This window comes from Sturnira hondurensis, unplaced genomic scaffold, assembly GCF_014824575.4.
Source record: "Sturnira hondurensis isolate 20B ecotype Veracruz unplaced genomic scaffold, ASM1482457v3 Scaffold0003874, whole genome shotgun sequence".
Classification (NCBI taxonomy): Eukaryota; Metazoa; Chordata; class Mammalia; order Chiroptera; family Phyllostomidae; genus Sturnira; species Sturnira hondurensis.
The window spans coordinates 5,672,753-5,700,291 of record NW_028076505.1 but is presented as its reverse complement, the minus strand read 5'-3'; the positions used below and the strand labels follow the sequence as shown (position 1 = coordinate 5,700,291).

Here is a 27,539-nt window from a genome sequence, read left to right as displayed (position 1 = left end):
TATATTATAATATAATATATAATATATAATATATAATATAATATATATTACTATATAATATAGTAATATATAATACTATAATATATATATAGACTATATATATATTTATACATATATATATATATATAATTCCAGTTCTCCTTTCCTCTTTCTGCTTTTAAGATTCTCTTCTTCTCTCTAATCTTGGGTAACTTAATGATAATGTGTCTTGGTGTGTTTCTTCTTGAATCCAATTTTTTTTTTGGACTCTCTGAGCTTCCTGGACTTCCTGGAAGTCTATATATGTATAAAAATATAATATAAGAAATATATTTCTTAAAAATATATATATAAAGTTTCTTCACAGGCTATACTGTGCTACCTTTATAATTGTACTGACATGGAAGATAACTGGTCTCAGAGTTTGGGATATTTGTGACATGAATTTAACTTACAAGCTCATTTGGAAAGAGGCTATTATTCCACATGCATAGATACCAATTTGTGTTCTTTTTACACTACTGGTTGTTAGGAGAGATGAGCCCAATTAGAACTTACTTTACCTTAGACTGCCAAGGTCACTTTCTAGGTATAGAATCCAAGTGCAACTAAGTGAAAGGAGATTAAAGACCAATTTATGGAGGAAGGACAGAGTGTTACTGAAAATGCAGGATTTGAAAAGAAGTTGAGTTGTTTTGTTATACTGTGTTGTAATATTTCTCCACAAACTTCTGTTTACAGTCAAGTCACCAAAACTATCTAAAATTATCTTAAAATTCACTCTTTTAAATGATGTGGTTGCAAAGGCCATAAAGTCATTATATTTAATCTCAAAAAGAAAATTCCAGTCCTTGGTAATGGCATGGACTTATCTATTTACATAGCTGCTTCAGTAGCATACAGGTCCATATCCATGTATTTTATAACAACACACAAGGGTCCAGGGGGTAAACACCTACTCTTGGGAAAATTCATCTGAGGTGAAGGGAGGCAATATTTAATCAGGCAGTATTTAACAAACTCTACTACTCATTCCCCTTCAAAAAATGCCATACGACAATCACAAGTCCTGCCTCTCTAAGTTCCTTGTCTCCACTGATATGCCTTTGTTTTTGTATTTCCCTTTCCTCTTACCCAGGGTAGAATGTGAACCTCAGTGGTGCCCAGTTATGGCCACTTTTCTTAGAAGTGTCACTACCAGTGACATGGGATGGATTAAACTCTCTGGAGCTGAGCAAAGCTGGTTTCAAATCTAAGCTCTGGATTTCTGTTTGTGTGATCTTGGGAAAGTCCTGTTCACATCCAGAGTCTCCGTGTTTTTACTTATGGATGGAGGTAATGATATCTCCCTTATAACATATGAGGATCAAAAGAGATAATGAGTGACTGTAGTCAATGCTTGATTAATATTTATTGGCTAACAGAAAGTAGTTTAATATCCATTTCTGAGTATCTTTAGAACTTAGCACACAAACTTAAACTTAGCTGAATCACCTCATTGTGTCATTAAAAATTTATCACATTTCTTTCCTCTGTGGTATCATTCATTCATTCATTTATCCAGCCATTATTTATGTTGAGTCCCTGCTATACATGAAGCTTAATTAAAATAAATGAATGAAATAGAGGTCTGACTTAGGAGGATTGAATCTCAAAGAAGAAAGCATTGTTGTTTAGAAGTACATTTTTCTTTTAATACTTTTTGTCCATAATTAGCCTTTTTGCCTTCTAGACAAAGAACAAATAAGCATCAAAAATAAAATATTATACATTTCTCTTTTTCAGGCTTTAGGACACTGCAATTTGATAAGTTAAGATATTCATTCCAACTTGCTAAAGGTAAGTTGGTCCAAAGTATTCCATAAAAAGAAAGCATTATGCTGAGTGAAATAAGCCAGGCGGTGAAAGACAAATACCATAGGATATCACTGTTAACAGGAATCTAAACAACAAAACAAACAAGCAAGCAAAATATAACCAATGACACTCAAATACAGAACAGGCTGACAGGGTCCAGAGGGGAGAGAGGAGAGAATCATAGGGGAAAAGGGGATGGACTCACATGAACAAGTATAAAGGACACATGGACAATAACTAAGGGTGGGGGGCGGAAATGGGAGGAAGATGGGGAGCACTGGGTGGGGGGATGGGCAGGGCTGGGAATATAAGACAGAAAGCTGTACTTGAACAAGAATTAAATAAAAAAATTATAAAACAAACAAATGAACAAACAAACAAAGTATTCCATAAAAAAATCAAGTTCTATATATAAATTTTCCTAAGGTGTTTGTTCTTCTTTCACTCTTTATGTATTTGATTGCAAATAGGTGGTTTTAATTACAAGGGCAGGTCTTTTTTTTGGTCAAAAGCTAATGCTTAAATTCTTTAACCCTCTGCTTAAATTAAATCACATGCTTTTAACCCAGGGTCCTGCATTTCAAAGGCATTTTCACTTTCACTTACCTTTAGCCATGTACAGATTTAACCTGTACAGATTCTTCCTCTCCTGTTCCTCCTTTTCCTGCCTTTTTTCCTTTCTCCCTTCCTCCTTCCATTCCCTTCTCTCTCCCTCCCTTCCTCCCTATTTTTGTCATTTATTTTGATATTTTACCAATATTTCTATTTAGTTGTTGATTTTTCCTTATTGACTTTTCTATATTCTTTATAAATTAAAAAAAATTAACTTTATCTGTGTCAAATAGGTTGCAAACATTTATTTTCTTCTGAAATATCATGTCTTGATTTTATTTAATACACACTAAATAAACTTAATTATGCTTCCTTCTAAAAGTTTAGATATTTTTTAAAGTGTATTTTATTCATTATGCTATTACAGTTGTCCCAGTTTTTCTCCTCCCCTTTATTCCAACCCCACCATTTAGCATCCCTCTGCCCTTTAGTTTATGTCCATGGGTTGTACGTATAAGTTCTTTGGCTTCTCCATTTCCTACACTATGCTTAACCTCACCCTGTCTATTTTATACCTACTATTTATGCTTCCTGTTCCCTGTACTATTTCCCCCATTCTCTGCTTTCCCCTCCCCACCGATAACCCTCCAAGGGATCTCCATTTCTGTGATTCTGCTCTTGTACTTGTTGTTTGCTTTCTTTGTTTTTGTCTTTTACATTCAGTTGTTAATTGTGCATTTGTTGTCATTTTACTGTTCATAGTTTTTGGTTTTCTTTTATTTCTTAGATAAGTCCTTTTAACATTTCATATGATAAGGGCTTGGTGATGATGAACTCCTTTAACTTGACTTTATCTGGGAAGCACTTTATCTGCCCTTCCATTCTAAATGATAGCTTTGCTGAATAGAGTAATCTTGGATGTAGGTCCTTGCCTTTCATGGCTTTGAATGCTTATTTCCAGCCCCTTCTTGACTGAAAAGTTTCTTTTGAGAAATTAGTTGATAGTCTCATGGGCAATCCTTTGTAGGTAATGCTCTCCTTTCCTCTTTCTGCTTTTAAGATTCTCTTCTTCTCTCTAATCTTGGGTAACTTAATGATAATGTGCCTTGGTGTGTTTCTTCTTGAATCCAATTTTTATTTTTGGACTCTCTGAGCTTCCTGGACTTCCTGGAAGTCTATTTCCTTCACCAGATTGGGGGAGTTTTCCTTCATTATTTGTCCACATAAGTTTTCAATGTCTTGCTCCGCCTCAGCTCCTTCTGGCACCCCTGTGGTTAGGATATTGGAGAGTTTAAAGTTGTCCCAGAGGTTCCTCACCTCTTCTCATGTTTTGAATTCTTGTTTTTTCATTCTATTCAGGTTGAATGTTTATTTCTTCCTTTTATTCCAAATTGTTGATTTGAGTCCCGATTCCCTTTCCTTTACTGTTGGTTCTCTGTATATTTTCCTTTATTTCACTTTGCATAACCTTCATTTCTTCCTTTATTTTGTGACTGAACTCAGTCATCCCTGTGAACATCCTGATTACCAGTGCTTTGAACTCTGCATGTCATAGGTCAGCTATCTCCTCCTTGCTTAATTCTTTTCCTGGAGTTTTGCTTTGTTCTTTCATTTGTGCCATATTTCTTTGTTTCTGCATACCTGTTATATTTTAAGGGTACTCACCAGGGCAGGGCAACCCACTATGTTGCATTGTTGCACTGTCTGTGGTTGGGGAGGGGTAAGAAAGGGAACAGTGCTGCTCACCCCACTTTCCACCACTTCCCTTGCTTCCCACAAGTGGATTGTGCCCTTTCAGGTGCTGGTTCCTGGGCAAGTAGTTTTATGTATGTTCTAGGACCTCATCTTCCTCTCCAACAGACTTTCCTGTGAGACTGAGTTTCTCATGCCTTTGCAACCCCCACAGAGTTTTACAGTCAGTGGTTTTGAGTTTTTAGTTTTCCACACTGAAACCCTGGGTTTCAGGGTCTGTTGTGCTCCCTAGTTGTTCCTCCTGGCTTATCCTGACATGAATGTTGGACCACCTGGTCCACCAGGCCCTTCCTCGCCCATGCTGTCTACTGCCTTGCAGCATGTCCTCCCCACCCCAGCTGCCTATCTCTGCCCCTTCTACCAGTCTGGGTGAATGTTTCTTTAACTCCTTGGTTTAGGGGTTCCATATGGTTTAATTTTCTGACAGTTGGTTGTTTTTTTATATATTGGTTGTTATCTTTCTTTTGCTAGTGTGAGGAAGCAAGGTGTTTCTACCTATACCTCCACCTTAGCAGGAAGTTTCCCAGTTTTAGGTATTTTTTAAAATGGCTTCTAGGTGCCAAGATAGCTATAAAATTATTTCTTTTTTCAAATAGATTAGCTTATCAAAGATGTATTCTCAGGGTGAGACTTAGCTATTGATTTTTGGGACAATTAAATTTTCCCTTCATCTTAGGGAATTTTCCTTTCTACATGCAATTTCTAAATTTCAGGAACACCAATTCTTCCCACATAGGACACTTTATTTGTTCTCTCTTCTATGTAAATTACATTTCCTGTAATTGTTTTAGACGTTCTGTGTTCTTTTTCACTGTGATAATCTCAAGTCTTTTAAAATTTTTCAGTAAATTTTGTCTTTGTTGTTCTTAGATAATTTATATCTCTAATGATTAAAAAGTTATCTTTTTGTTCTTACCAATATGAACAAACTATGCCATTTTATCAATTTGTCTTTAAACTCTTTAATGTTCTTACAAATTTTCTACAGTAATCATAGAGGATTTAAATCTTTTTCTCAGATTGTGTTTTTCTCTGTAATAAATTCTTCACCATTCCTTTGCTGGCTTGCATGCATCCTTCCTTCCCACACTCTCTCTCTCTCACTTATGGCTTCTGTGTGCTTGCGTGGCACATGTCAGCAAGCGACTCCTCACAATTATGTGTGGTATGTTGGTCCTCTAGGAGCCATCTAGGGAAACTGTTTTCTTTTGGGAGCTTTTTTGGGGAGGACTAAAGTGGCCAGAGCCTTAACTACATTAATTGTGGTAAATTTATCACCAAGCATGTCCCCTGCCCAGCCAAGTTCCACACCAATTTGTCTGCACCGCAGCCTGTCACAGTGGAAAGCTATCAGTGGAGTTTGAAGAGCGTTTTCCACTTATCTGGAGACTTAGAACTTTCTTTCCAAGAGTAAGAAAGTCAGCCTAGGATGTTCCCCCTTCTCTTTTGCTGTTTCTCCCTTAGCCTTCATAACCAGAAAATGATAATAAGCCCTCTGCAAATCTTATAAAGATTCATCAGAAAGGAAACGGGGCCCCTTCTTCACGGAGGCTCCACCTAGGCCTTTCACACACTTCCTTGCCTGCGTCTTGTTCTCTACAAAGATCTTGCCTTATTTATTTTCTCTTTTGTTTTCTATTTGGTGGAATGCCTGTGTTTTGCTAGAGGTAATTAGTTCTAGGCATTTGTTATTGATCTGCCTTTTGCTCTCCCATTTTCTTCTCAGCAGGAGATAGTAAAATGGAGAATTACAAGAATTTTCCTGCCTCTTTGGGGAAGGTAGAATAAAAGGTGTTCGTGCCTAACTTCATGTACTTGCCGAAATCCCTCTGGCTGCTCTTCTCCCAGTTAGGCAGGTAAGTGGTAGCTAGTATGAACAAAATCTTATTCAGGACTATTTCTTAGCCTGGTGGTCTTGGGAGGTAGGTTGGGGCAACACCAGGCTCATGCCTTCTGCATTTCTGGAAAGGTGTCTTTCTTTTTGCTAGCTACCAGCCTGTTCTTTTGTTTAATTACTGGGTTTTATTCTTCATTTCTTGCTTTACTTATCTATTTTCATATTGTTGTGCCTGGAGGAGAGCAAGATATGAAATCTGACTTCACATCAGCATCTTAAAGCCAAGACCAGGTGCCTAAAGTCCTTTGATTTGAGTAACTTGGTATTTCCTACGGTCACTATACACCTCTAGCCTCTTGTCAGCAGCTGGTTTCAGGTAAACCTATCAAAAATTGTTCTGATTAGACTTCACGTTATAGATTGAGTGTTTGTGTCCTCCAAAACATTCATATTTTGGAGCCCTAAACCCCAATGTAATTATACTCAGGTCACATAATGGTAGGGTCTTCATGGAGGTGATTAGGCTAAATGAGATCATAATGTGAGGCTCTTATCCGGTAGGTCCGTGGCCTTATAGAAGAGAAGAAAAGAGAGACCTCTCTCCTTCTGCTATGCGAGAATACAGTGAGGGAGGTCATCTATGGGCAAGGAAGAGAGTCCCCACCAGAAACCAAATTGGCCAGCACCTTGATCTTGGACTTCCCAGCTTCTGGAATTGTAAGACAACAAATTTCCATTGTTTAAGCCACCTACTCTACTACATTTTGTTACGCCAGCCTGAGCAGACTGATACAGTTAATTTACATTTAATTCATATTGTAAACCATCTGTCTATCATCTAATCCATTCCCCCACCAAAAAAAACCAAAACCCCCAATGCTGCAGTTGCTACTTGACCGCTCTACCTCTCTTTATAACTTTGACAAACACTATTCACATATGCCCATGGCTTCCTCTCCAAAGTCAAATAATGAATGATTACGCCAACAGGATTGTACGGGTGGAGAGGTTTTAAGTTTCTACCACATATCCTTATCATGGCAACACCCATCTTCATGTATTAATTGGGAGTATTTTACCCTAATCACAATCAGAAGCTGTTCCTTAGCAGAGAATGAAAGGCAGTGGTGGTAGCTGGGGGTGGGCATGGATCCCAATGTACATCAATTCTTCTTTTATGTTTCACCAGATAATGAGCCCCTATGCAGGCACTCTGAGAATGATGTGTGAGTGGATACAAAACAAATGGAGCATATTGCTTCCTTCATGGAGTTTGCAAGCCAGTGTCTGTGTGTGTGCACATATGTGCATGTGTGTGTGAGAGAGAGCACTAACCACACACAAGCTAAGTGACAAGGGCCATGGGATGAACCAATAACTGAGGAGGCCCAAAGGACACAGTGATTCACCTTTTCCAATGCAGGTAAAGAAAAATTTTGCAGGAAAAGGAGATGATATGTAAACTGGAGCTGGATGACAGAATCAGTTTCAACTTTTCTGCACTCATACCAAGTATTTGGACAGGTAGAAATATATTTTCTGTGTATAAAACATGTGGAGGACCCAGTTTAGCATCTTCAACCTGACTTCCTTGGGCCCTTTTTCTCTTCCTTGATTCTGCCTTTCTGATTGTACTGCTCCTACAGAAATCTAAAAGGCTGTTCCAGCCCCTCTGTATGTGATCATGGCCATCGAAGCCTTCTTGGGTGTTGTTGCGTTGGGCTTAACTGAGCAGACTTCTGATCGCATTCTACATGTCTGACTTTTTTCTTTTCTTCTTCTATGCCCCAATTAAGCGCCTAATTCTCATTCAACCTCATTATGCATTCCCCATCTCCTCCAGGGCCTGGCAGGAATGAAGACTACAAGGAGGCCCTTCTCAGCTGGGGGCTGCCAGAGCTGGTCTCAGATCACAGACTTTTCAGCAGGAACAATACAAATTGGGTGTCTCTCAAACTCCCCCGCACACCATCACACACCCTTTGTGGCTTTTGTCTCTCTACAGCAACCAGATAAATCTGTACACAGCAGGGTCCCAGTGAACACAGAGATATGTATTTTTTTCCCACAGGAGTCTCTTGATTCTTTCATTCTAATAGGGTTTTAACTATGTAAGGAGCCACAGTGGGGCAGCTTTGGGCTTTTCAATGGTTCTTTATGTGGAATCTTTCATAAGGAAGAAACTTACTGCTAGAAATAACCAAAGCTGACCCAAAGAACTATATACAAAATCATGCAGAATTTCAATGAAAGCAACCTGATCATACTCTTAAAACTCCTGAAATAATGCACTTTTGACTGCTAGGGTTGAAATCTTGCATGATTTTGTATATAGTTCTTTATTCAAAGAATAATGTAATCCTATACATTCTTCATAGATTCCTTAATTATTTACACTAGATTTTCCCTCTGTATGTTACATTTTCCTTAAAAAGCATAATTTATTCTGAACATTTAATAAAATCTAGTGCATCGTGTTTGTCCACAATGAAAGTGCTAGAAATCTATACCCAAGAAGAAAGCTGCATCCAAGAAATAACAAGCAGATTTACAGAACCACCAGAGGTCAGCTATCAGTGGGCTCTGAACTGGAAGTAAGTATGTTCAGTTCTGCTAAGCTATTCCATTTTTGGTCTTGGTCCCTCAACACCAATTCATTTAGCTTTGGAGATAACTGATAGAATTTTTCCTACCAGAAAAAGTTTTCAAACACTCCTGGTGTTAAATGAAAGTTCATTTCCATTCAGCTTTTCTTCACAAAGCCCTATGACAGATACCAGGATCTTAATCTTTGAACTTCTCTGGAGTTAATAATTTTTCTGCCTTCAGAGTTTATCCTTACCAGAGCAAATACACACACACACACAGACACACACAGACACACACACACACACACACACACACACACACGACTCATAAGGCTACATCACTAAACATTCAACTCAGCCAGAAGCTTTTTACTAAAGAGAATTCTAAGTAACCTGTGAGAGGTTGATGTTATATTTACCAAACCTCTCTGTCTAGAGGCTTTCTTCCCCTTTTAAGTTGTAGAACTATTGTTTTTTGTTGTTTGAAAAAGACTCCTTTCCTCAAGAAATAATAAAAAAATTCCTTGACCATATTTCAGTCCACCCAAAGCCCCTGACAGAAGGGGACACTGGTCCCTAGAGAAGTGGTGTGGCTGTCCCAGGTCCCCAACAATGAGGCTGGGGCTAAGAGTCCTAACTTAACTCCTGAGCTGTTTGTACTACATCACCCAATGCTAGCAACAATGGTGAAAGAGAGAGGTCTATGAAGGCAGCTGAAATGGAAATGGAATTTCAGAAGTGGCCCAGAATCTTTTTCATAGATGTGTGGTCCACCTTAATCCATTTGAAAGCAATGAACTTGAATGCCTTCTGTATCCCTAAAATGGCTTGGGTAGAGTAAAGGTAGCACAAACTGATTCAAATGAAGAGAGTAAGTCCTGTCTCAGTAGAAATGGTGGCACCCAATGCTATCCCCTCCCACGGAGTCTTCAGGGCTCTGTAACACAGACCATGCTTTTCTGCCAAATAGTATTTTAGAGTCAAAGCTTAGTAAGATTCCCCTCTTGAAGATGACCTCACTCTAGCCCCTTAAATCTGAAAAAACAAACTTATGCCATCCTGGAACTCTTACCACTGGGGTTAGAAGTATATGATGTTTTGGTCTGGCACTCAGGGAAAATATTTAAAAAAAATAAAGCAACGTAAGTTTTCATTACTTCCTTGGTCAACAGAGGATTGGGGATCCCCAAGAGTAAGGGTAGCCAATGGACAGTGGTTGGGTCTGCCATGCCAGGCAGACCAAGGTTCCTTCGTGGATTTGTGTTGTAACACTGGCCTCTGGCGCTGACATCACTAGAGTCCTCAGTACCCTTCCTGAACCTCTGTGTGCTGAGCATCTTACTGGCCTGTTGCTTCATAGCTTGATAGACTTCCAAATACTGAATTTAGCCTTTTCTTGACTGCTGATATCTCTAGATACCCTGGCCTTTCCCATAGTCATGAATCTCTTCCTTGTTGAAGAATTTTTATAACTGAGAAATCCCTAGCCATCTGTTTGGCTGCCTTTTTGCCTCATTTCTCAGACTGTCAAAGCTACTTCTGTGGTTTCCAAGCTGATTTCATTCTCTGTGTGGAAACAGTGCCTCCAGTGAGAAAATAAGCTCTGACGTCACTAAATAATGGGCCTTGCACCTGCTTTATCTCTTCACATTTACTCTCTTGTTCTAGGAGACAGTTCAGAAAACTCTCACATAACAAAAAAAAGTAACACTCAGAATCTTTCCTTTCAGCCAGAGAAATCCTAATCCTTTTTTTGTTCATGTATTTTACAAAACCAGAGAGATTGTCACATAACCTCTTCAGCAAGATAACAATTCACTTTTAAGGAGGAGGCAGTCCAATTTTGATTTATTGATCTCAGGACACAATGCTTTCTAAAAATGTTATATACCAGTCAGTATGTGATTGTCAAGTTAAACCTTGAAGACCAGACTTTTTAAAGAAGAAAAAACCAAGAGTTTAATTTCTTTCTTTTTATAGAATTATATAGACAGTTTTGCTTGTAAAAATATTTTTTGAAAGCTGAAAATAATGCAGCTAGAATCAGGAACATTTCCCCTGCCCTGTTATTTCCTTTGGGTAAATGGGAAGAGTTATGGTAAAAGCTGCTATCAAATTTTAGCTTTCTGCTACTGTTGCATTTAATCTGGTAGCTCTTTGGCTGACTTAAATGGAACACTGACTACTTGTGTGACTGTTACTTGGAGAAAGAAAGGAGACAGGTTCTCATATACCATAAGTGTGCCCCTTTATAAAAAGGCTTCTTTAGAGGTGTAATGATGGGGTGCATGGGTGTACACATGCCAAGTGCATGTGTGTGGATCCAGGGGGAAAATAGTGCTCCTTAAGGTTTTCTTATGTAGGAAGGTAGTGTCTATTTTGTGGCTAAATTATTACCACTGTATTTCACATTAACTTGAAGACACTTTTTTTCCTCATGTTAACATCTAGGAATTTGAGATGAATTGAACACTCAATGGCCTTACAATTGCTACTAACCTGGATTAAAGCCAAGTTCAGACAGAGGATTTGCATTTACTTCTTACTCACTAGACAGCATTACCAACCAGAGATGACTTAAATTAAATTCCCTGTGTGGATTTTCTATGGACCACACTGGGGCATGAATTCAGGACACAGACCTACTCGGTTATCAACAGTTTGTAATTCAAGTTTTTAAGGGAGATGTGTTTTAATCTTTCATCAATGCCAAATGTAAGACACTGAAGTTTCCCAGGTTTTTGGAGCAGCTGTTGGTTCCTGGGCCACCATGCCGAGGCTGGCTCTGAGTTCCCCTGCAGCTGCAGGAGACGGTACCCTAAGTACTCCGACAGCTCCCTGCTCCAGGCCCTGCATCTCTCTGCTTCTCTACTAGAAGTGCCAGCCCAGGGGTCCTGTGCACATGGATATCTGAAAAATCACTTAACTGCTCTTCAAAATGTGCTGGGGATCTAACACACTTGGAGTCAACCCTCAACCAATGAGGAAAGGGAGTCGTCTGATAATATCCCAGCTTCCCTTATCCCTCCACGCAGCAATGCTAATGAGTTTCTACATAATGCCTAAAGGGGTCCTCCTTGGGACTAAGCCCTTTGCTCACAGCCACAATCTGCTCATGACATCCTGTTACTGAACAGCAGTTGGGGTCCTGCTGCCTGCCACCACCCTCTAGGCAAAATTCCAGAGGCAAAGGTTTCAGAGTCTATTCAAAATCTTCACAATTTTGGAATAACAGCTTTTTAATCAGTCACTTTGGCCTATCTATTAAGACTAAACTCCTTAACTCTTTAGTTACTGCTTTAATCACTTAAGCCTATCAATTAGGGCTAAACTCTTTAACACCTGAGTTCTCCTATCATGCCGTTAGCTTTAATTATCTTATTTCAATAGGGTTAGTTTATAAACCGAAACAACATTAGATACAAAAGCGACACAATTTTGGAAGAGTGGCAGCCTTCTGCCTCAGAGGTTATCCCCTCTAGGAGACCCAAAGAATAAACCTGCCACCCACTGCCAGGTCCCACCGGTCCTAGTCTGTGACCGGAGTTCCTTCCCAGTACAAAATACTATCTGTCCTCCGGCAGCTGCAGCAGGATCTTCCAGGCATCCTCCAGGAAATAGAAGCTGAGAGCCAGAGCTAGCTCAAGCCTGCCCATCAGAGAGCCCTCCTTTCACTTCAAATCTTCTTGCCCATAATTCCATGTGCTCTGGAGGCATTCAGCTAGTTTCTCAGGCAATCCTCTCTTAGACTGTTTACTGTTGCCTCAGTAAACTGGTACAGCTCCTCCCTACCTCTCCCCAGTGCTCTGATCAGATCTCTCTGTAGCTATCATGCTTCGTTGGTTGCCTTCCCTTCTTTGTCTCATTTCCCCATAACTTCCTTTGTGCTCCCTGGGCACATCTCTCAAAGAAACTACCTGAACACAAGGTCTGGATCAGGATCTGCTTTTGAAGAGACACAAACTAAGGCACCGTCCCCTCTGTCTCCTTCAATCTCACCTGAGTGTGTAGCTCTTTGTTGTCCTGTATTGAAGACTCCATTTTGGAATTTTTTCTTTCTCAATGATATTATTGAACAGATGAGTAATTCTCATGATTGAAGCCTTTGTTATTTCAATGACTATTAATGGAAAAAGAAAGCTCTGCTGGGATGACATAAACATATTAAACATGAAAAATGAGTCCTTAGCTCTTCCCTCCCAAATCAGTATAATGTATTAAATAGTTGGGAAATGTTCTGTCCGCCCTGATCCAACTAAGTTAAGCTGGTACATACATGGGCATCAGGACTGTCCATACTGTTCTAAAAGTCATTATGGGAAATAATGGACATCAAACCATTTTATTTCAGTAGTGATTTTACCTTTTGAAAAAGCTGTATATCTTTCAAGATTTCTCACATGTGACAGAGAGGTTTATTAGCTGATGACAGCCCCAGTGATTAACCTCAGTTGTTCCAAATGTGGTTCATGGACCATCTCTACTGGACTCACTTGGATATTATTATAAAATGCAGATTTATGGGTTTCATATCAAATCTACTGATTAAGAATCTGTGGTTGGTGGGTCCTGGCAACCTATTTTAATAAGCTTCTCCAGTGATTCCTGTGAACATGGAACTTTGAGAATTGTTTGTTTATTGACTGACTTCACAAGCAAATAACTAAAAGGAAACCTAAAATTATACTTATCTATCTCAGTGTCCTATAGGAGAAAATTGCATCTTTAAGGCCTTTTCTAATATGTGTGCTTAATGTATAAATTTTTAGGAATTTTATTTATAGCATAAAAGCTATTGCTAATATTTTTAAAGAGAAAACTGAAACAATGGGAATAGTATTATCTCAATAACATATCTTTTTAAAAATGATCACAATTCTTTTTGTTGCTTTCACTCATTTTTCTTTTCTTTGATGACCACAATTCTATAATTTGATAGAAATTCTGGAAAAGGACATTATTCATTCATTCATTCAGCAAATTCTTATTCAATGTCTATAGTTTGTTAGGTTATATGATTACAAAGCTGAATGAAATTCTATCCCAACTCAAAGGCAAAGACAGCATTACAAAAACATGGAATCAGGGCTGAGAGCATGAGTTTGAAGTGTGAATTCTGATTTTGCTACATAATTGCTGGACAATTCTGGGCATGTTATTTAACCACGCTGAGACTCAGGTTTCTAATATATAAAAGACAGAAAGTAATGTCTACCTCACAGATAGGTGATGGATATAACAAGAAACTTAGTGAAATGTTTGGCCCATATAAATAATTATGAAAAGCTATGATTTGAGTAGTAATAAAATACATAATCTCTCAGGAGAGGAGAAAATACAGGCAGTACACACAGTGGTTATGCACCTGAATTCTGGAGCCAGATTTGCAGGTCTCAGGCTTGGCCATCTACTAGTTGTGTGGTTCTGCAGAAGTGAGACCATGACCCCTCCAGCTCCCCTCCAAAACTCTGCCTCATCTCTTTGACTTTCACATATCATCTTCCTCAATAAACCTTTTGTTCCTAACTCTATCTATGTGTCTACTTCATGGATAACCCAACTGACATGACTGTTATTTGGGCATGTTTTTTTGAAATGGGAACAGTAGTCATGCTTGTAGACTGAGGAGACAGGAAAAAGAGAAAGAGAGGGGAGAAGAAGAAGAAGAAGAAGAAGAAGAAGAAGAAGGGGAGGAGGAGGAGGAAGAGGAAGAAGAAAGAGAAAGAGAGAGAACTGGGTAAAGTCCAGTTGAAAATGAATCATGAGAGAATAAGGAGCACAGGCAAGGGGGACCCAAGGGCCAGAAATGGTTTCTTCTGCTGATGTTCTGTGCGCAGGAATTATTTTAACTTTCAGAGGCTAAAGCTACTTATTTTTATATCCCTATGAAAGGGTGTGGCCATATCTTTTTAAGAGAAATCCTCTGAGTTTAACATTTTTAATTGAAAATTACTCCATCTGAATGAATCATGGCAGAAGCACTGACAGCAATAGCAAACTGATTCATCTGATAATTAAGCTACTGAGAGATCTTCTTTGTCCTACCAGCACCAATAAGCTTTATTTTCTATTTTCTTTTAAAGATTTTATTTATTTATTTATTTATCTTTAGAGGGGAAGGAGAGAGGGAGAGAAACACCAATGTATGGTTGCCTTTTGTGCATCCCCTGCTGGTAGTTAGCCTGCAAGGAACCAGCCTGCAACCCAGGCATGCGCCCTGACTGGGAATCAAACCGCGATTGTCTGGTTCGCAGGCCCGCGCTCAATCCACTGAGCTACGCCAGCCAGGGCTCTATTTTCTAAATAACTTAATTTGATTACACTTCAAATACATAGCTTCCTTACTTTATTTATTATGTAAATTACATATGTAAATTCACATGGGATGAAAATATGTGGACTGTCCATGAAAAGATGGGCTGACTCTGACCACAGCGTGGATTTGAGTTAACTTTTCCGGTGATGAGAATGGGTTTGCTTCACCCCAATCTCAGTTATATGCAGAAGCCCCCTGTATTCAGAGCTGAAGGTCTTGGCTATAGTTTAGGTGCAGTACTTAATCGAGGAAAAGAAAGAGCAATAATATTGGACTTAATAACAATTCTAGCCAAAGTAGGGTACACAATTAACATACTCATATATAAGCGCCCACTGAGCATCTATTAAACAACTTTGAATTAATTACTTGGCAGACATTCACTGAGCATCTACCACACACCATATTTTTATGGGCAACAAGGAGACAACACTAGGTAAGATTCTGGAGCAGGGGTGTCAAACTCATTTTCACCACATCAGCCTTCAAAGGGCTGAATGTAATTTTAGGACTATAAATGTAAATACTCCTTAACTAGGGGCAAGGAGCTCAGCACTGCCACTGGGTAGAAACAAGGTGTCAGTCCATATAAAACAAGGTGGAGGGTTGAATTTGGCCTGCAGGCCTGTGTTTGCCACCTGTGTAGCTAGAGACTTATGTGATTGAAATTCAGAGTGGTAAGAATTATTCTGGGTTAGTAGAAGGCATCTAACCCAGTTCTGAAGGAGAGATAGGGAGTGGTTTCAGTGAGATATTTCTGGAACAAGTCACATCCTAGCTGAGCCCTGAAGAATGAATGGGAGTGGCCGGGAGGAAGAGAGCATGGGAAGAGCAAAAGGTACCATGGCCCAGAGAAGAAGGCATGTGGCTCATAAGAGGACTAGCCAGTTTTTCTCATAGCAATTTGGGACAGCTGGAGTTTAGAGTTCAAGGGAGACTGGCAAGCCATGAGGCCAGAGAGGCTATAGTCTTTGCAATGTTAAGACCGGTCATTCAGAGGCTGTGAGCCAGTGTAGATTTTAGTCAAGAAGTAGCCCAACAGATGCACCTTTTAGGAGTATTAGTCTGACTAGTGAGGGGAAAATGAATTTGAAGGGGAGACACAAGAAGTAAGAAGAACAGTTAGGAGAGGAGTTCTTTTCTTCCTGGACATAGAGCTACACTATATATCCCAGCTTCTCAAATAGGTAGGCAGGGCCTTGGGACTAAGTAGCAGCCAATGGACTGTGGGCAGGCAGAAGCATTATACTACTTCTTGGACTAGTCATTAACAACCCTCCTGCATGGTCCTCCACACTTTCTGCTCTCTTCTGCCAGAACTTGGCAGTAGTTCTCAAACTTGAGAATCACAGAAACAGCTTGTTGAACACATATTTCCAGGTCCCAGAGTCAGAGACTCTGCTTCAGCCAGTCTATGGTGAGCCCAAGGATTTGAAATTTTAACAAGTTACCAGATGCCACAGATGCTGCTGAGCAAAGAACTACATTTTGGATACCAAAGCTCTAAGAAATGCAATTGCAAGACATAAGAACCAATTATCCTAGCTTACTGAATGACTGTGTGGATAAGAATTCTCCCACTTCAGAACCACTTTGGAATATGAAATGAGTAATAAATATACTTTTCTCAAGTTACTGAGATTAGGAGTCTATTTGTTTCTGTAGTTCAACTACTCAAATCAACACAGGTAGCACTTGTAGAAGTGATATGTTAGAAAATGCCACAATGTGTATGATTGACAGACAGTACTATGTCTAATTGGCAGGGTGGTCATTTTTCTCATAACTGGAAGAAGTGTGAGTGTGGTTTGAAAACCTGGCTTATCTTCCCCTCTTTCTTGGTCTCAGCCCAGGATTTGCTCTCCCCTTTCAAAGTGGGCTTACAATGATTACTCATTTGGCCTTTCTTCCATTAGACCACGGGTTTGTACATAGCTAGGAATTTTATTTACTATGCTTGCAATATTTGAAGCTCCTCATGGAATAAACTTAAGAAATAATTGTTAGTCTTCATGCTGATGTGTCAGTAAACACTCATGTGCCCAGCCATGGTGAATAGATGGAGGTGTGTGCCATATTGTCTTCTCTTGTAGACTTTTGCACCTGCTGATCCCTTCCCCTGCAACACTCACCCACCCCCACCACAAGCTAGCTAACTCTTCTCACTTAGACATCACTTCCACCAGGATGGCTACTCACTCTTCTAAGTAAGTTTGTTCTTTTTAAACATTTTTAAAATTTTGTTTGTCTTTGCAGCCAGGTAAACATTTTTTGATTCTATTTGCATCCCTGTAAAACCACGCTTATGTTTAACTCATGGTTAACCAAGTATTCCAGTGGCCTATTTTGATTAATCATTCAAATATTTGATATGGGGTGCTCAAACATTATCTGGCCTTTAGAATATACTCAGTAATCTTGGGAATTGATTTATTGTTTTACTTAAGCCACAAAAAATGAACAAACTCTCAAGAAAAACTTTTTCAATAAAAAAGAGTAGAAGGCCTTGGGATATTGTCCCCACTTAGGAAATAAAAATAATTCAGAGATGGTGTCAAAGTAAAGTTAGGTGCATGCATCATACTTCAAAGTCAAGGAAGGTGCCCTTGCTGCTGCATCTCAGTGGATTGAGTGCCAGCTTGTGAACCAAGGGATCGCCAGATTGATTCCCAGTCAGGGCACATTACTGGGTTGTGAGCCAGGTCTCCAGTTGGGAGCGTGTGAGAACCAACCCTACATTGAAGTTTCTCTCTCTCTCTTTCCCTCTCTCTAAAAATAAATAAAGAAAATCTTTAAAAAAAAACAAGAAAACTCAAAGGAAGCTTATGGAATAAATGCTGCATAGCCAGGCAGAGTCAACACTGGGAAAAGGCCACCAAATGTGAAATGCAGAAAGGCATGTTTGGTATTCATATTTGTAGCATGGAAGTCCCATGTGAACAGAGCCAAGACCTAAAGCATGAGTAGAACTTTGTTATAATGGATGGACTATACTGTAGAAGAATAGAGATAGTATGTCATGCATATAAGACACCTAGCCATGAAGAATAATATGGGCTTGATGGGAGAAGTGGGCAAAAATAGACACCACTGTTTTTCTAAGACAGGAAAGACCCGTGTATTTTGTAATTCCAAAGCGAAGGAACTTCTGGAAAGAAAGCTGTATGTAATGCTGGTATATTGGAAATAATTGAGGAGACACGGTATTGTTTGATATACACACAAAAAGGATAAGGGACCATGATGCAATGTTAAGGTTAATTTTTGGAAGGGAAATATATAGCTATTATGCAGAGACAGAAGAGAATGAAGAGAAACATGTGTTGGACCAAAGATATTTTTGGTAGAGAAAATAGAAGGTTAAAGGATTTCCTCCTCAGTGATCTTGATTTTTTTCAGAAAAGTGAAAGATAGAACCATCTGTGAGGAGAAGTGTTTAGAGAAAAAAAGAGAGAGTTGGGGAAAGTTTAGAATAGCTCCTGAAAGGAGAGTGCTTGGCTAATCAAAGAGATGACTTACAGGAACCATTAAACATAGCACAGCAATAACAATATATTTTAGCCTAGAAACAAAAAGACCACGTAGATTTATAACACCAGAAGCTTGGCATTGCTCTGAAATGAGTACCTGAATTGATGATCTCATTGTTGCATTTCTTTTTCCTATATAAGCTAATTTCAGGCACTTAATTTTTTCACATCTTAACTCTTTTTTATATTCTTCACATGTGGCTTTCCTTGACTATCTTATAATATTTACTTTGCAATATTTTACTGTCTGTGATTTGTATTCTCCATCTTTTACGTGAAATAAACTTGATGAAAAATTTGTGTAGCCATTCTGCTGCTTCACATTAGTTCAGCAAACATGTATGGAGTACCACAAAGTGCCAGGAGCTGTGGGAAATGACTGGGAAGTAACTGAGAATTCAACATTTCACCTGTTGCAGAGGTTCTCACAGATTCTGTGGAAGACAGACTCACAGATGTACAATTTCAGCACCATACAGCCAGTGTTGCCTGGGGGCCACAGATCTTACAATCTTGGCAGCTAGAGGAATGATATCCATTTATCCACCAAATATTTTGTGATTGCCCACTATGTTTCATGTGAGGTGGACCTCTGGCACTATAGTGGAGAAAATAACAGGTCTTTGCTATCTGAAAACATGCCTTGAAAAAAATATAAAAATCTGATGTGATAGAGACAATAGACACACAACTAAGGGGAGCCATTTAGTTTGAGTGACTGGGAAAGGTTTCATCAAGAAGGCAGCTCCAAAACAAGCCTTGGGTGAGGAGTCACTCTTGTGAAGATGCGTGAACAGACACTTCCCCCCAGAAGGCACATTCAACAAAATGGACCAAAGGCTCAGATGCACTGGCCCTGTTCAGAGAAAGGAGTAAGATGTTGTTGGAGACACTGACAGAGGCAAAGAGTTTGAATTGTATTCTAATGCAGTTATTCAGTACTTAAGCCGTATTATCTTAGTTCCAGAAATTCAACCAGTTTTGCAGAGATCACATCATGCTACAATATTCTTTACATGCAACACCATCAAAATTGATTTCCAGTGAGCATAGTTCAATCACTCAATAATCATATATTGTGCATCAACTATTCTACTAAGTATTGTAGATCTACTAAGTATTGTATATTGTGCATCAACTGTTCTACTTGTTGAAGATTTGGCAGCTACAAAACAGAAAAAACATCCTTGAAATTGAGGTACTTCTACCTAAATGTGTATGTGAGTGAACATTTCAAATAAAAGGGCAGTTAAGTACAAATGACTTGAAGCCAGGGCACGCATACATGTTTGGTGGGGGAAGGACATGAGTGAATGAAGAGAAACTGACATAAGAGAAAAAAAACGTGGGGGGAAGGGACAGTGGGTCAATATCACATGGGCTGCTGTATAGATTTGGGATTACATTGGGAATCATTGGAGAATTTTGAGAAATGAGACCTTTTATTCTTATTTTGTAGAAAGATCACCTCAGCTGTGGTGAGAAAATAAACGCTAAGGAGGTAAATCTGGAGTTCATGGGAAATATCAGGAATAAGATAAGATTTGGGAATCAGAATTGGAGGCAGGGGTGCCACGTGCCAGCAACCCAGTGGGGCACTAGGTTGTCTCTCAAAGTCCTATCCCTCCGTGGCTTGGGAGCAGGGCCTGGGTTTCTGCTTGCCTCCTTCTTTTCAGCTTCTGGACACTGTGCCACAGAACCTCTACATCTTTGGAAAGACAGAAAATGAACTAGAACAGAAAATGATCAGAAAGAAAAGGGAAAAGAAGGAGCAATGTGGGGATTCTAGCAGCATTGGGGGTAGAGCCAGCTGCCCCACCTAGTTCTCTTGTAAGAGGCCAGAGAAAGAGCACTTCCAGCTTCTCAGAGGCCCAGAGAAGAGCTGCAGTGTGCCCCTGCTGCGATCTCACTGGGGCCGCTCCTACTGCAGCATCTCTCTTCCCCGAAGAACAGCAGGGAGCCGGTAGCAGCGGTGGAATTCCACAGCAGAAATAAGAGAAGACAGGAGCTGGATTAAGATGAGAACACAAAGACCAAAACTAGTATACTTGAGGAAGGTGTGAATACACAAGAAATTAACATAGAAAAGGCATGGCGGGAGGTGCACAGGTTTGGCATCATGGGTTATGGAAAGGAGAGGAATGAGTCCTGGATTGGGAACTCATGGTTATGCTGGGCACTCAGCCTCCCAGCAGCAGATCAAAGGAAAATGGCAGCAAAGGATGAAGAAAAGAGAATGGCCTAGGACACAGATATTTTCAAGAAAAAGAAGAAAGGACAAGAAGACAGGGAATCTGAAAAGAAGAAATCAGCTCCCAGTATTTTGTCAAGTGGATGGATTGGACAGGTTGGAAAATTGAAAAATGGGACATTGATTCTGAGCCAAGTTGATATCAAGAAAATAAATTCTTCCCAAGAGGCTAAATGAAATGTTTTAGGAACTAGACATGAATGGGACCCATGCAAGACTTCCACACAGTTCTTATTTATTTCTTATTTCATAAGCTGCTTTTTTATGGGAAAAAATCAAACAAGTGACAAAACTTCTGGTTGCTGAAGTCTGTTTGATGGCGGTAACCATGTTGGTCCAATCACACGCAGTGTGAATGAAAAGTAAAACCATTAGAATGTTTAATTTTCTCCAGCCAGGTTCACATGAGTTTCAATTTCACTGATGTTTTCTACATTTGGTCACATATGATTATTCATAAATTTGCTAATTTGTAAGTGCTAATGTTTAGCTTTAAATTGACATTTAGTTTTGTAAAAATAATTGAATGTTACTATATCATGAAAAAAACTAAGAATGTGATAATTTGGCAGGTATTTTGTTGGAAAAGCAGTTTCAGTTTTCAGTCTCAAGTATATAAAATCTACTTAATAGAAAATTATGTAAATAAAAATGCAAATTTTATAATAAAGAAAATAAAAGATTTGGGAGTTAGCAGCCATTAGTGATTAATTTATGGAGGTAAGGAACTAACTTATTGTTACTTTGAATCAAGTCAAGTAACCTGATTATGCTTGATTTAAGAGGAAAATGAGAAAGGTGGAGGCAAGGAGGCTAGTGTTTGGGAGGAAAACCTCTAGATAAAGACCTAAGAGACTGCTTCCAGTCCTGATTGTCCACTAACTTTCTATGTGACACTGGAAAAGTCATCTCATTTCAATTTCTTAATTTGTGTAATGAATGAATAGATTAGAATAATCTTGAAATCCCCTGCAACCTATGAACTAAAGATTAAAAATCAATGGGCATAATATAAAAAAGATTCATAAATCAATAAGAGAAAAAGATGAATATTTGGTTAGAAAAATGGACACAAAATACATATAATTCTTTAAGGAAAAAAATAAAAATAGCAGTAAGTCTCCAAAAATAGTTCTGGCACTCAGATTCAATTATATGACAAATTAAAACAAATTAAATTATATAATAGGAACAAAAGCAATAAAATAAATATAAAAAAGGGCTGGCTGGGTAGCTCAGTTGGTTAGAGCACTGTCCTGTACACCAAAAGGCTGCAGGTTCCATCCCTGGTCAGGGCACGTATCTAGGTTGCGGGTTTGATCCCTGACCACAGGTGAGGAAATAGATGAATGTTTCTCTCTCACATTGTTGTGTATATGTCTTTCTTTTCCCCTTCCTCTGTCTCCTAAAAAAATTAATAACTATATCCTTGCGTGAGGGTATAAAAATAAGAGTAAATGCAAAAGAAAATAAGAACTATACATAAATGGAAATTTTAAATGCTAAGAGGATGCATAAGTGAGGATATGAGGATATGTTGATAATGAAGGCTAATTATAAGGGTGCCTAAATTTAGCTTACTCTCAATAAAAGAACCCATTGTAAAATGTAACAAAGTTATTATGAAATTTTTTATGGAAAAATATGCATTCAACATTTGTTTTTCACCCATAAAATTTCTGTAAATGAGCTCATTCAACATAGAGCTCTTTTGCTTAAAGTGGATGAACAGAGCTATAGCATGAATTAAGACTAGATTAGTTGAACTAAGAGCGAGTTATTTTAGTAATAATCAATTGGATGTGGACTCTCTTCCAATTCCCCAGGTCACCACTGTTTTATTTTCTACAGAGATGACAACAATAGTACAATCCTATGTGGGTCCCATTGACAGTAAACCTTTCAGGATTTTACTTTTAGTGAAAGCGTTGTATGTTTCCACTTGGTGTATATTTAACATGATATTTCAGTTGCATTTAAATTGATTGCTGAATTTTAATGGTTGAGTCACCAGGAAGGAAGTCTGTGACCACATGGTTAGAAAAAAATAAGTTTCTAAACATATAAATGTTTATACATATATATATATATATATATATATATATATATATATATATAAAGTGAAAAATAAAATTGTCTTTTAGACTGAAGAAATATTGCTTCCATACCAAAAAACAGAGAGTTGTGAAGAGTAGGTGATGCCTACCAGTAAATGAATCATTGCCATTGACTCATTTATACAGTCCTCCTTTCTTGCCTCTCTGCCTTCCCCTCACCTTTCTATAGGTGACAGACAAGAATATAGAACTAGGCAACATAGATTACTAGAGAACTCTAACGCCAACACAGGCAGATGGTGCACAAGTCAAAGAACGTCAGATGGTAACCGCTGTTACCTTGGGAAGTAAGGGTAGGACTCTTGCTTGGCCAACGGAAGACCTGCCCCAAAACAAACTCAAATGTATTGAACACTACAGCAGATATTCTGGCTAGAAAAATTGGTCAGGGATGGGAAAAGAGTATGGCCTGGGGATATTTAATCTACTGTGCTGTATTTTTCTTGGCTTCTGGTGAACCCAGATGGGGGACTGAGATTTTCGTCAGCACACAGAGTCATGTGAAAACAGAAGGTTTGCTGCTTTGTAAATGAGAAAAATGGTAAAATTTGACCTAGTTATCTGCAAATTCACATAGAACTTCTCCTTGTGTGTTTATGATAACCTATATTTCAATCTAGGGAGCAGGCATTAGGCTATTGATGTAATCTCCTTCTTCAGCATAACAAACTGACATTTATAAAGAATGTTTTTTGGACTAGAAAACATATACATAAAATCCTTCTAACAGAAGTCAACATTGATTCTCTATTTTACAGGTGAGGATCAGAGGTTTGAAGAAGTTAAGATATTTTTGTTCATGGTCATCCAGCCAAAAGTGATAGAGCTGTAATTTTAATTGTATTTATATGAAGACAAGGCATGTTGCTGACCTGTGTAACAGGCTGCCCTATATTTTAAAGCCTAACAGAAGTGGTGGATACAAATTTAAAAAGCCCAGAGGAAAACAGTGGCACTTCCTATTCTAGAAAAAAATGCTTGATGTGTTGAATGTTAAGGCTGGAAGGGAATTTAAAAATTAAGTCAGAGAATGTTCTCATTTTTTCAGATATTCCAGAAGTTAAGTGACACAACTGAGAATGTAGAACCAGCTGAAGGCTGGAGCAGCCTGGATGAGACATCATAGGTCCTCTATTCCATTCAGTGCTCTATTTACATCACCTGTGGTCTACCTCAACAGATACTTCTCAGAACATCTAAAGGCACATGCCACACAGACCAAAGCCATCTGCTAAAACCTTTTGGCACTAACAAAATACCATTACTCAGAGTTAGAGTCCATAGACTTTGCAAGGTGGTAAGCTAGAATGCCTCTCTATGAATTCTCCATAAATGTTACCTTCTCTCTATATTTCTCCTTAAACTACAGAATTTAAAAGACTGTAAATGAATCAAAATTATGGTGAGCCATTACTAACAATGACTGAAGGACTTGGCCATGTAGAATCTGAACACCTCCAGTTAAGCATGTAACACTGTTTTGAGCAAGGGCCTGGGATCCAGCATTTGGCCTATGGCGGTGCAAGGCTGTAAATCAAGGTCATCAGTGCAATGACCTTGATTTATGATAGTCTCCCAAGCCATCCCTTGATATGGACCACAGTTCAGAATCCCAATTTTATTATTTTTTAATCTGTCATATTTGCTAGATGTATGTACAAATTAAAACTAGAAATACAGAATCGGTCCTTGTCCCAGATACCCCACGTTCTTCACCAAGAGACAACCTGTACAATTTCTATTTTTAGTGCTCTAAGTAGTTACCTTCTTACCTTTAAATAACATGGAAGTAAATTGCTATTTTTATTTATCTTTCTTAGATGATAGTTATTCACTCTTGCAATGACCATGGAGATATATCATTTATTTCATCCTCTCTCTTCCAAGACTTTGATAGCTAAAATAATTTTCTCCCTTTTCTATTGGTTAGCTCTGAATCTTTAACTAGTGCACCTGAAGCGTAAGGTTCTCCAACTTTTCTGTTGCACTTCCCCTACTCCCTTTACACGTGCAGCCCCTTGTACAGGGCCAAGAATAACGTTTACATTCTGTTCTGTAATCATGATAAACCAAAATAATTTATTCTTTGGTTTATCACTGGAATATACTGGAAATAAAAATTTTGAGACTCTATATGTCTTAAAATATATTTATTTTAGCTATACCTTTATTAGATATCAGTATTCAAGTTCAAATCATTTTTTCCTAGAACTTTGAAATCTATGTTCTATTGGCCTCTAATATTCAGAGTTGCTGATTAAAAGTATGGTTTTTATTATTTAATGACTAGTTTTTTAGTCTGAATTTTTATGATGATGTCTCTCAGTGTGAGTCATTCATATAGTTGATACCTATTGGGACCTTTCAATCATATCTTTCAGCTCTGGGAACATTCCTTCAGTTACTTTGAAAATTAGACTTCAACTTTTCTCTCATGTTTTCTATTTATTGGTATTTCAGCACATATGTTAACTTTATTTTTAATTTTGGCAATTTTATTTTACATTCTAAACTCTTCTTATTTTCTAATTTTGGTACTTAAATCATATCCTTTTATTTTGAAGACAAGTTTTTTTTCATTTAAGAGATTACAGATTATTGTCATTTCTTCATTTTGTGTGTGTGTGTATGTATGTGTTCTTTTAAAATTACTACCCTAAATTATGTATTTCTTTTACTTCTATTTTTTAGTCTTTCTCTTACTCTTTCTCATTTGCTGTGATAGATTTCTTATTATATTTACCAGTTCTAGGTTGCCATTCATATTCAGGGTAATACTGATTTCCTCTAATAGGGACATGGGTCTGTTTCCTTGCCTACCTCCCTTGCAAAAAGTTTCTGATGGGGTGGGGGATCCTTACAAGGAGTAGTATGTGTGGATGGAGAGGCTATATCTTAGGGTAAAATTGCAAGGACACAAATGTCAGACCCTCAAGTGCCAGAATGAAGGTTATTAATTTTGGGTAGTAGTATTCACAGAAACAACACTAATTTTCTTAATTTTATTTGGTTGATTTCTTTAGGATTGAGCTCCCTGTTCCTTTAGGTGCCATGATGGGGAGACTGACTACTTTGGCAATTCCAAAGAGAACCTCAGTTAATTCTCTATAACCAGCCCTTCTTCTTACCCTTGACCTTCATCTTGCTTACTGACTACATGAACTAGTTTCTCAGCAGAGTCTCAGGTTGTCTTACTGTCTCACCCAGGGTAATTACTAGTAGTCTTATCTTTTTCTATCAAAAGTGTCCCAGTCAAAAAAATAAATTGCATGGCCACTCTACAGCTGAACACCAATCTGGAGCTCGTCAGGGATTCTAAAATGAAAGAGCTACTTCCTACTGCATGGTGGCCGCTTACAGTCTATTCTAGAATCTGTTTCATCTTCAACATATTTCCATTTGGTTTCCAATGCTCACATATTTGTTGGAATCCATTGTCCTTCTCCTGATTCCTTCACTGTTGGGGTTTACTATAAATTTGTGTCTGTATGCTATTATCCCAATGGTGTGTTTTGCAGAAATGGAAGTGAATGTGTATGTTCATTCTGAAATCTTGAACTAGTAATATCCTGTTTGGTTTTAAACAAAATTAAAAATGAAGCCCCCAGCCTTTGTTCAATGTTGCAATATTTAGGACAACACTATTTTCCAAAATGCAATACATCATCACTGACCTAGTGATGGGTCACAATCTACCAATGGTCTGAGATTACTGACATTTACTATCATCAGAAATGGGCAGAACACAGAAGCCAGCAAATTCAGTTTAATGTTCATTGTAAAACTTAAGTTTCTTACAACAACTTGAGGTTAAGTAAATAATAGCCCTAAATACTGTCTTTGGAGCAGAGGAATAATCAGGGTTAAATTTTAATATATTACTGTCCATGTGAGAATCATTAAAGGCATTATTGTTCCTCTATTTAATTCAACTTCACACTATAGGGGGAAAACCATGATACTAAGATTTAAGTTATGTTAGAAATGTGGTTGAGCATTAAAAGTTCATCTACATGTAACTATTCAATTTAAAGTGCATTAGCTATGATATGGCAGTGAAGTCTTTGTACTCCCTTTCATTTCATACTCTCTGTGTATTATCACCTTTTTAAAGAAAGATTTTATTTATTTATCTTTAGAGGGGGAGGGAAGGAGAGAGGGAGAGAAATATCAATGTATGGTTGCCTCTTGTGCATTCCCTTCTGGGAACTGGCCTGCAAACCAGGCATATGTCCTGACTGGGAATCGAATATTATTACTCTTTTGACACAACTAGGCATCCATGCCATATTCCAAAAATGCAAAGGTGATAAAACATGTAGGAGACACAAATTATCTGGCATATTTTTTGCTCCTTAAAGTATTTGCATAAGGTGCCACTATTTGTCTCTCATACTTTAAGCATGATCCCTGGTGATCTGAAAGATGCATGTGTTCTCCAGATCTCCATGGTCTAAAGTCACTTGCCTTCTAAGAACATGGGGTGCTAAGTGCATGTAACAGAATGAAGCACCAAAATAGTTATAATAGAGAGATCCAGGAATTCTGATATTCTGGTCCGCCCAAAAGGGAGGGAACATTGGCATTAAAAGACTTGCTACTCAGAGGAATGTAAGTAAAAATACAATATAACTCTAGAGGCAGTGGATTGGAATGGTGCCCCAACAAACACTCTGTACTTTATATGTGCTAACACCATTTCAGAGTGGTAGAATACACAGAAGAGGAACTCAACTCATCAAAAATGAAAACTGCTTTTG

General features: G+C 38.3%; 1 protein-coding gene and 1 pseudogene across 1 annotated transcript in view; one reads left to right on the top strand and one right to left on the bottom strand.

Moving 5' to 3' along the window:
* MACROD2 (mono-ADP ribosylhydrolase 2) overlaps nt 1–27,539 on the bottom strand; it is a 580,549-nt gene that overhangs the window by 29,148 nt on the left and 523,862 nt on the right. The window lies entirely within an intron of this gene.
* Nucleotides 19,197–20,839, top strand: LOC118984888 (uncharacterized protein C1orf131-like; annotated as a pseudogene).